Here is a 9827-nt window from a genome sequence, read left to right as displayed (position 1 = left end):
TGCAAGGGGTATGTAGACTTTCACTATGTAATCCTTACATTATCATCTTGCTGCTGTAGCTTCACTCACCTCAGTCGATAAACATTCTACAAACACGTCAAAATTAGCTGATACATTATGCACTACTACATCACCAAGATGGATTAAAAACTCTAGTTTCATGTCAAGTCAAACAGCAGTTACCTAGCCATCTACAACCATCTTCCACCTCTGCAGTATTTTGAGAAAAATGTTTTGGTAGCCTAATTTAAGTTTTGGTAGCCTAAGACTTTGGTAGCCTAATTTAAATTGTTGGTGTTGAGCTAGGGTATAGAGACTTCCATACTCTGCCATACCCAATTGACACCCCTGAGTTGGAAGACAGGAAGATGCTGAGCAAAAAAGAAAACAACCCAGGTGCGGCAAAATAACACTTACAGAGAAACATGTGGCAGGAACACGAGGCGCACACTTATTTTCTCATTTTATTCATATACTCATCTCGTATAAAATGTACAATCAAATAGACAACTTAACAAAATCTAAAATTACCCACAGTACTGACAAATACAAAGTAGCAAATAACACCAACATATATAGGCCTATGCAATACTGCTTTGGCATTTCAAATACATTCAATAAAGTGCTAGTTTTTTAATTCTTTGATCATATAAATACATAATGTCATTATTTATTTTCTTTACAAAAGCTGTTGTTCACAGCATTTCAGACGTACTGTGTCCTTGTCTTCAGTCGCAATAAAGTGCAGATGCTTGTTAGACATACATTTCGTTTAAAGGATTTAATGGTCAACTGAAAGCGAATCATCGGTTGTCAACATGCACACGTACACACACATTTACGTTCACTCAGCACCCCTCTAAACTTCACTGGGTGACCTGGAGTGGATGGCTAAGTTGCTCTGAAAGCAGCCGCAGAAGAGGACGTAGAGCGAGCGCTGGATCTCGGCATTACGGTAGGCGTAGATGATTGGGTTGATCATGGAGTTGTAGGTGGCCGGAAGCAGCGTGGCATATGTGTATACCGACGGGTATTCGTGCTCTCCCACCAGGCAGTAGATGGCGAAGGGTAGCCAGCTCGAGCCGAAGGTGCCTAGAATGATGGCGACGTGGCCACACCCTTCTTGGTGGCCACGTAGTGCGATGTGGTGAAGAAGTGCTGTTGAAGAGCGATCTGGTGCGCGTGGCGGCACACGATCTTGCAGATCTTGAAGTAGAGGGTCAGCATGAGTATGAAGATTATGAAGAAAGAGACCGCCAACAATGTCACATTGCTGCGAGTGAGTGGGCGCACGATGCTACACAAGCTTGGGTCGTCCAGGCAGTTCCAGCCTAGCACAGGCAGCAGGCCCAGGCACAGAGACACGCCCCATGTGCTCACTAGCATCAGGTGCACGTAGTGGAGCGTCTTCTCTGAGAAGTAAGTCAGTGCGTTGTATAAAGAGAAGTACCGGTCCACTGTTATAGCCAGCAGGCTGCTTATGGACGCCGTGAAGGAGGCCACTAGGAACCCAACAGTAATAAGACTAATAGTCTCTGAGGAGAGGACGTACTGGAACACAAAGTTGAGGATTAATCCCATGCCTGCCAGTAAATCCGCTGTGGCTAGGCTTCCTACGAGCACGAACATGGGTGTGCGCAGGGTTGGCGTATAGAAGATGATAGCCACCACGATGGCGTTCTCGCAGGCGATGACAGTGCCCGACATGCAAAGCATGATATCCCACGGGTTGATGGGGAAGTCCAGAGGGGTGGTGGAGAGCCCCAGGCTGACATTGCGCTCTGGAAAGTTGGTCTCCATCCACGGGAGAGCCCCTCCAGCCACCACAACTGTCATTGCGGTGTCTTTACACAGGAAAGTCTTGTTCATGTCTGCGCACATGTCTGCTTTCCCCTCCTGAAGAGAGAATGAGATAGAGAGAGATTGTGGTTTAGTTTCACTAAGGAAAACCATGGCAACCATGACAGAGAGGAGAAGCGTTCATCCATGTATGGGTAAGATAGTCTAGCTAGCTCAATTTTTTTATATTACACGTTTCTAATTTTGTCAAAGTAGTTTTCATTGCAAGTTAAAGCGTACTGTTAGCTAGTTAGCTAACATTACCTGTCTGGCTTACTAGCTAACACTACATGTATGATCTGTGTAGTAATATTATCCGTATTTCATAGCCATTTGCATTGCTATTTATAGCTAGCTAACATTGAACGGTACCCATAGTTGGTTACCTTTAGCTACCAGCAGATTCAGGTAGTAACATTATGAGTTGGGATTATGGTTCATTGTTAAGCTAGCTAACTAACTGCATGTCTAAACAAAAGACTCAACTATGCAAGTAACCATTTCACTGTTCCGTTTACACCTTCTCTATCCTGTGCATGTGACAAATGAACTTAGATTTGACTTGATATAGTCTGTGTTTACCAGAGTGAAGAAGAACATGACCTGCACCACTCTGGTACACTCTGAAATAGGGGTAGATAGCCAGAGGGAATTTACAAATGCATCCTTTGAATTTAGCGAGCTGTTTTAGCTTGCCACCACATCATGTATGTTGGATATATATGTTGGATATAATTGAATGTTCAATGCTAGCTAGTTTATGTTAAATGTTGCTTTCAGTGAGGGTTGGGTTTCTCTGAGAGCAATATAGCTAGAACTGGCTAACTAGCTAGATTATTTCTAGCTAAAAAGGTAGTTGGTCTGGAGCCTCATCTGCCTATGTGTCACAAATATTACCGAAGGTGACTCCCCTTCTTGTTCGGGTGGCGCTCGGCGGTCGTCGTCGCCGGTCTACTAGCTATCGCCGATCCGTTGTTCTGTGTTCGTTTAGTTTTGTCTAATTGGTAGCACCTGTTTCTAGTTTGATTGTTAGGATAGGGTATATATAGTCTGTTTAGCCCGCTTCTGTTTCGTGCGTGTCATGCTTTGTCATTGATTATCATGTCTTGTCTCTGTGCTTCCCTTCTATTCGTTTCCCTCTGCTGGTCTTATTAGGTTCTTTCCCTCTTTCTATCCCTCTCTCTCCCTCCCCTCTCTCCCTCTCTCGCTCTCTCTCTCTATCGTTCCGTTCCTGCTCCCAGCTGTTCCTCATTCTCCTAACTACCTCATTTACTCTTTTCACACCTGTCCCCTATTTTGCCCTCTGATTAGAGTCCCTATTTCTCCCTCTGTTTTCCGCTTCTGTCCTTGTCGGATCCTTGTATGATGTTCGCTGTTCTGTGTCCTTGTTCCGCCCTGTCGTGTTTTACCTTCTTCAGATGCTGCGTGTGAGCAGGTGTCAATGTCAGCTACGGCCGGTGCCTTCCCGAAGCGACCTGCAGTCTGTGGTCGCGTCTCCAGTCATTCCTCTCTACTGACGAGTGGATTTCAGTTTTCCTGTTTTTGCTTTCACCTAGATAATATCCAGGATTATCGCTTTTGTCTAAGACTGGAATAAAGACTCTGTTTTCGTAAAGTCGCTTTTGGGTCCTCATTCACCTGCATAACAGTGCGGGCTTGTTCGTCTGTTTTGTTGGTTGAGTGTATTTTGTTGTATTTTGGGTTACACGCTGTCCGGTTATATTTCTGTTCATTTGTGTTTTCACTTTGTACATGTTGTGTTTCGGGACATTAAAGCGTGTTGTTTTTCCCACATCTTTGCTCTCTGCGCCTGACTCCACACCTCTTCACTCATAATTGTGACACTATGGACAGACCACAGCCAATGTAAGTTAGTCTTTTGTATAATTTAGTTAGCTAGTTCCTGAACATTAACCCCTTGTTCTTCATCTTGTGTGGAATAGTTTCACTGACTCTCTGTCTCTGCATTATCCACAGGGTAACTGTCAACTTGTGAGTTAAGGTTAACTTGTGAGGTAATGAAATCTGCATTGTAAGCATCAATTTGATGTTCATGAACATTAACCTGGAATTCTTCATCTTGTGTGGAATTTCATTTTTCTCTCATTATCCAGGGTTAACTCAAATAGTCTGTGTAGCTATTGTCTTAGCTATTTATTTGAAATATACACTGAGTGTACAAACATTAGGAACACCTGCTCTTTCCATGACATAGACTGACCAGGTGAATCCAGGTGAAAGCTAGGATCCCTTATTGATGTCACCTCTTAAATCCACTTCAACCAATGTTGAAGGTGAGGAGACAGGTTAAAGAAGGATTTTTAAGCCTTGAAACGATTGAGACATGGATTGTGTATGTGTGCCATTCAGAGGTTGAATGAGCACAGTCCACCACCCAAAGGACATCCAGCCAACTGTGGGAAGCATTGGAGTCAACATTGGGCAGCATCCCTATGGAAGGCTTTCAACACCGACAAATTGAGGATGGTTCTGTGGGTAAAAGGAGGGGTTCAAGTCAATATTAGGAAGGTGTTCCTAATGTTTTGTACACTCTGTGTATGTCACTATATTAGGCTTATGTATGGGTGGACAGCAAAGTAGGAGCCATCCATGGTGCTGAAACTTGGGCAACTTAATAACTGCAGGGTAAAAACTTCAACCCTGATTCATTAAAACCTCACAAAAGACAGATATCTAAAACTGTTATGACAACACGGTAATGTGTCCAAGTTTAAAGACCACAGGAACAGCAGCACTCGAGGAGCTATCCATGGTGCTGAAACTTGAAACTGAGTAATAGGCTATGTTCGTGGATAAAACTTCAACCCTGTCCCACTTAACTCCCCAAAACGAAACAAACTGATAAACAATATTATCATAAGTCAATTAATGAGCATACCTTCTATTCACCAAGTTTAAGTTTCCATGTAAAAGGACGATGTAGGTTACCTACCTTCGTTTCACACAGCGCTTTAGGAGAAAACCGTCTTTATAGAAAAGCAAAACCGTGCCTTTCTTCGAAACCACTGAGGTACAGCCCTCGTTTTTGTTCTGTTTCCCTCGCATGGGCGAGACAGCGAGGGCAGGTGAAGCATGGACACGCGCGGGAGAGTGACTGAAGCTCGATAGCCAGAACCGTAAAGACTAACGTCAGCGAGCGGTGGAGCGTTATTAAACCCAAGTGACGTCAGGCCCATTGTAGAGCGCGAGAGAGAGAGCTGAGAAGTCCGCCTCGCGATCACATGCTCAAAGGAACCTCTACACCTGCCTGATGTGTTGATGTGAGGCGATAGATGACTGAGATTGAATTTGTGGAGCGGGAATACAGCTACTGTATGTATTGACTCTCATGGGCCAGGGAAGATGTTTTGGTGTGGGGGTGCTGAGATAATTTTTTTCTCGCTGCGCTGCTGACGACTATGTTTGTACACTCATAGTGTAGTAATAGAGGGTTCAACACAGCACCACCACTACTATACCCCCCTTAGTGCTGCTCCACGTGTTACCAGGCCTTAACAGGCAGGCTGTAGAGGAATCAGTCAGCAGTCCATCTTTTCTGGAAGTAGATCCTGTTATGTTAGTCCTGCACTACCCTCTCCAGTCTACTCCACAAAACAGTTTAAATGGCAAGCGTGGTAACCAACATTTAGACTGGTGTCCAAGCTTACTGTACTACTCATTATGTAATGCAGTGAGGACAAGTTGCAGCCCCCCTTTTGTCAGCCAGCAGACCAGTTAAAAGTTTCGACACATCTAATCATTCAAGGGTTTTTCTTTATTTTTTACTATTTTCGACATTGTAGAATAATCGTGAAGACATCAAAACTATGAAATAACACACATGCAATCATGTAGAAATAAAAAAAGTGTTTAACCTGTTACTCCTACCCCCTACTGTTTCGAACATTCTGTTAAAAATCGCGCAACATTTCAGCGCCCTGCTACTCATGCCAGGAATATAGTATATGCATATGATTAGTATGTGTGGATAGCGAACACTCTGATGTTTCTAAAAATGGTTAAATCACGGCTGTGACTTTAACAGAACGTGAGTTTCATCGAATAGCGCAGGAAAAACCTGATCACTGAAAATGGAAATAAATATCCTTGCGCTTACTTCGAGGATTTGTTCAAAGTGAACCGAATTACATGAGACCGAGGTTTCAGCGCCTACAGCTACCACACGTTGTCTGGAGTCTTTGATTCGCAATTGATTCTTGGTCTAACCGGTTCAAGGGAACTCCTTCCCTGCTGTCTCCGACCGGATGTTTTGGTCGAGCTCTCTCCGGCCATGTTTTTTTCCAGATGACACTATAGAAGTTACATCATCTCCTGATTAATTTTATCACTTATTAACGTGTACTAATACCTAAAGTTGCATTACAAAAGTATTTCGAAGTGTTTTGTGAAAGTTTATCGTCGACTTTTTGAATTTTAAAAAAATGACGTTACGTTATGAAACGCTCTTTTTTTCCGTTTATCATACAGTCTACATAGAACGATATCTAGGCTATATATGGACCGATTTAATCGGAAAAATACCCAATAGTGATTACGGGACATCTAGGAGTGCCAACAAAGAAGATGGTCAAAGGTAATGAATGTTTTATATTTTATTGTGCGGTTTGTGTAGCGCCGAATATGCTAATTATTTTGTTTACGTCCCCTGCGGGTCTTTTGTGGTGTTATATGCTATCAGATAATAGCTTCTCATGCTTTCGCCGAAAAGCATTTTAAAAATCTGACTTGTTGCCTGGATTCACAACGAGTGTAGCTTTAATTCAATACCCTGCATGTGTATTTTAATGAACGTTTGAGTTTTAACTAATACTATTAGCATTTAGCATAGCACATTTGCATTTCAGAGCTCTAGATGGGACGCCTGCGTGCCAGGTAGGAGCAAGTGGTTTTAACAAATCAAAATATATTTAATATTTTAGATTCTTCAAAGTAGCCACTCTTTGCCTTGATGACATCTTTGCACACTCTTGGCATTCTCTCAACCAGGTTTACCTGTATTGCTTTTCAACGGTCTTGAAGGAGTTGGTCTGCTTTTCCTTCACTCTGCGGTCCAACTCATCCCAAACCATCTCAAATTGGTTGAGGTCGGGTGATTGTGGAAGCCAGGTCATTTGATGCAGCACTCCATCACACTCCTTCTTGGTAAAATAGCCTGTATACAGCCTGGAGGTGTGTTGGGTCATTGTCCTGTTGAAAAACAAATCACAGTCCCACTAAGCCCAAACCAGATGGGATGGAGAATCACTGTAGAATGCTGTGGTAGCCATGCTGGTTAAGTGTGCCTTGAATTCTAAATAAATCACAGACAGTGTCACTAGCAAAGCACCCCCACACCCTCACAATGATCTTTGTGAGAGATTATCTCACAAACACATGGCAGTTGGAACCATAAATCCCAAATTTGTACTCATCAGACCAAAGGACAGATTTAAACCGGTCCAATGTCCAATGCTCGTGTTTCTTGGCCCCCGCAAGTCTCTTCTTATTGGTGTCCTTTAGTAGTGGTTTCTATGCAGCAATTCGAACATACAGGCCTGATTCACACAGTCTCCTCTGAACAGATGATGTTGAGATGTGTCTGTTACTTGAACTCAGTGAAACATTTATTTCGCCTGCAATTTCTGAGGCTGGTAACTCTAATGAATGTATTCTCTGCAGCAGAGTAACTCCGGGTCTTCCTTTCCTGTGGCGGTCCTCATGAGAGCCAATTTGATCAAACCTCTTGATGTTTTTGACTGCACTTGAAGAAACATTCAAAGTTCTTGAAATGTTCCAGGTTGACTGACCTTCATGTCTTAAAGTAATGATGGGATATCGTTTCTCTTTGCTATTTGAGCTCTTCTTGCCATAATATGGACTTGACCTTTTACCAAATAGGGCTATCTTCTGTATACCGCCCTTACCTTGTCACAACACAACTGATTGGCTCAAACGTATTAAGAAGGAAATAAATTCCACAACTTAACTTTTAGCAAGGCACACCTGTTAATTGAAATGCATTCAAGTGACTACCTCATGAAGCTGGTTGAGAGAATGCTAAGAGTGTGCAAGCTGTCATCAATGCAAAGGGTGGCTACTTTGAAGAACCTCAAATATAAAATATATTTTTGATTTGTTTGTTGGTTACTACATAATTCTCCATATGTTATTTCATGATTTTGATGTCTTCACTATCATTCTACAATGTAGAAAATGGTAAAGATAAAGAAAAACCCTGAAAATGAGTAGGTGTGTCCAATCTTTTGACCGGTACTGTATGTTGAAGAGGGTGGGGCTCAAGCTGCATCCCTGTCTCACCATGAGAAAAGAAATCTGTGTTTTTTTGCCAATTTTAACCATACACTTGTTTTTGTAAATGGATTGTAAATGGATTCCATCAACTTATATAGCAGACCCTCATGCAAAATTGAGTCACACGCTTTTTTGAAATCAACAAAGCAAGACTTGGCTTTTGTTTAGTTTGTCAATTTGTATTTATATATTTTTATTTCATCTTTATTAAACTAGGCAAGTCAGTTAAGAACAAATTCTTACTTAGAATGACGGCCTACCAAAAGGCAAAAGGCCTCTGGGATTAAAATGATATATATAAAATTAATATCACCATAGCAGCATCCACTCGTAGCACGCACTCCAGCAGGTATATCTCACTGGTCACCCCCAAAGCCAATTCCTCCTTTGGTCGTCTTTCCTTCCAGTTCTCTGTTGCCCATGACTGGAATGAATTGCAAAAATCTCTGAAACTGGAGACTCAAATCTCCTCACTAGTTTTTAAGCATCAGCTGTCAGAGCAGCTTTCAGATCACTGCACCTGTACATAGCCCATCTGTAAACAGCCCATCTACCTACCTCATCCCCATACTGGTATTTATAACTTACCTAATTTGCACTCACTGTATATATACTTTTTGTTTTATTTTGTTCTACTGTATTATTGACTGTATGTTTTGTTTATTCCATAAACTCAGTGTTGTTGTATGTGTCAAATTGCTACGCTTTATCTTGGCCAGGTCGCAGTCGCAAATGAGAACTTGTTCTCAACTAGCCTACCTGGTGAAATAAATAAAAATAAATAAATAGAGGACAAAACACACATCACACCAAGAGAGACACCACAACACTACATAAAGAGAGACCTAATACAACAACATAGCAGGGCAGCAACACGTGACAACACAGCATGGTAGCAACACAACATGGTTGCAGCACAAAACATGGAACAAACATTATTGGGCACAGATAACAGCACAGAGGGCAAGAAGGTAGAGACAAAAATACATCACACAAAGCAGCCACAACTGTCAGTAAGTGTGTCCATGATTGAGTCTTTGAATGAAGAGTTTGAGATATAACTGTCCAGTTTGTATTGGTATTTGTATTTTTAGGATCCTCATTAGCTGCTGCCAAAGCGCAAGCTCTTCTTCCTGGGGACCAGCAAAATTAAGGCAGTTCATACCATTTTAAAACATCTTAGGGATAGGCGCTAGCGGACACCAGCCGACAACATCTGGTGAAATTGGAGGGCGCACATTTCAAAGATTCATGAACATACAAGTGTCTTATATCATTTTAAAGCTTAAATTCTTGTTAATCTAACTGTGTTGTCCGATTTCAAATAGACTTCACGGCGAAACATACCATGCGATTGTCTGAGGACGGCGCCCCTAATCAACATATTTTTCAATCAGCACATGCTTCACAAAATAGCAATTTAAATAAATCACTTACTTTTGAAGATCTTCCTCTGTTTGCAATCCCAAGGGTCCCAGCTACCGTATGAATGGTCGTTTTCTTAAATAAAATCCTTCTTTATATCCCAAAAAGACAGTTTAGTTGGCGATTTCAGTAATGCACTCGTTCAACATGCAGACAAAGGAGTCCAAAAAGCTACCACTAAACTGTGTCCAAACATGTTATGCTGGTGAATGAGGACCCAAAAGCGACTTAACAGAAACAGAGTCTTATTT

General features: G+C 42.0%; 1 pseudogene; it reads right to left on the bottom strand.

Moving 5' to 3' along the window:
- Nucleotides 1-491: 491 nt before the first annotated feature.
- LOC124029602 lies at nt 492-4918 on the bottom strand (annotated as a pseudogene).
- Between the last annotated feature and the right edge of the window lie 4909 nt (nt 4919-9827).

The sequence above is a fragment of the Oncorhynchus gorbuscha genome, unplaced genomic scaffold (assembly GCF_021184085.1).
Source record: "Oncorhynchus gorbuscha isolate QuinsamMale2020 ecotype Even-year unplaced genomic scaffold, OgorEven_v1.0 Un_scaffold_6955, whole genome shotgun sequence".
Classification (NCBI taxonomy): domain Eukaryota; kingdom Metazoa; phylum Chordata; class Actinopteri; order Salmoniformes; family Salmonidae; genus Oncorhynchus; species Oncorhynchus gorbuscha.
This window is presented reverse-complemented; position numbering and strand designations above follow the sequence as displayed.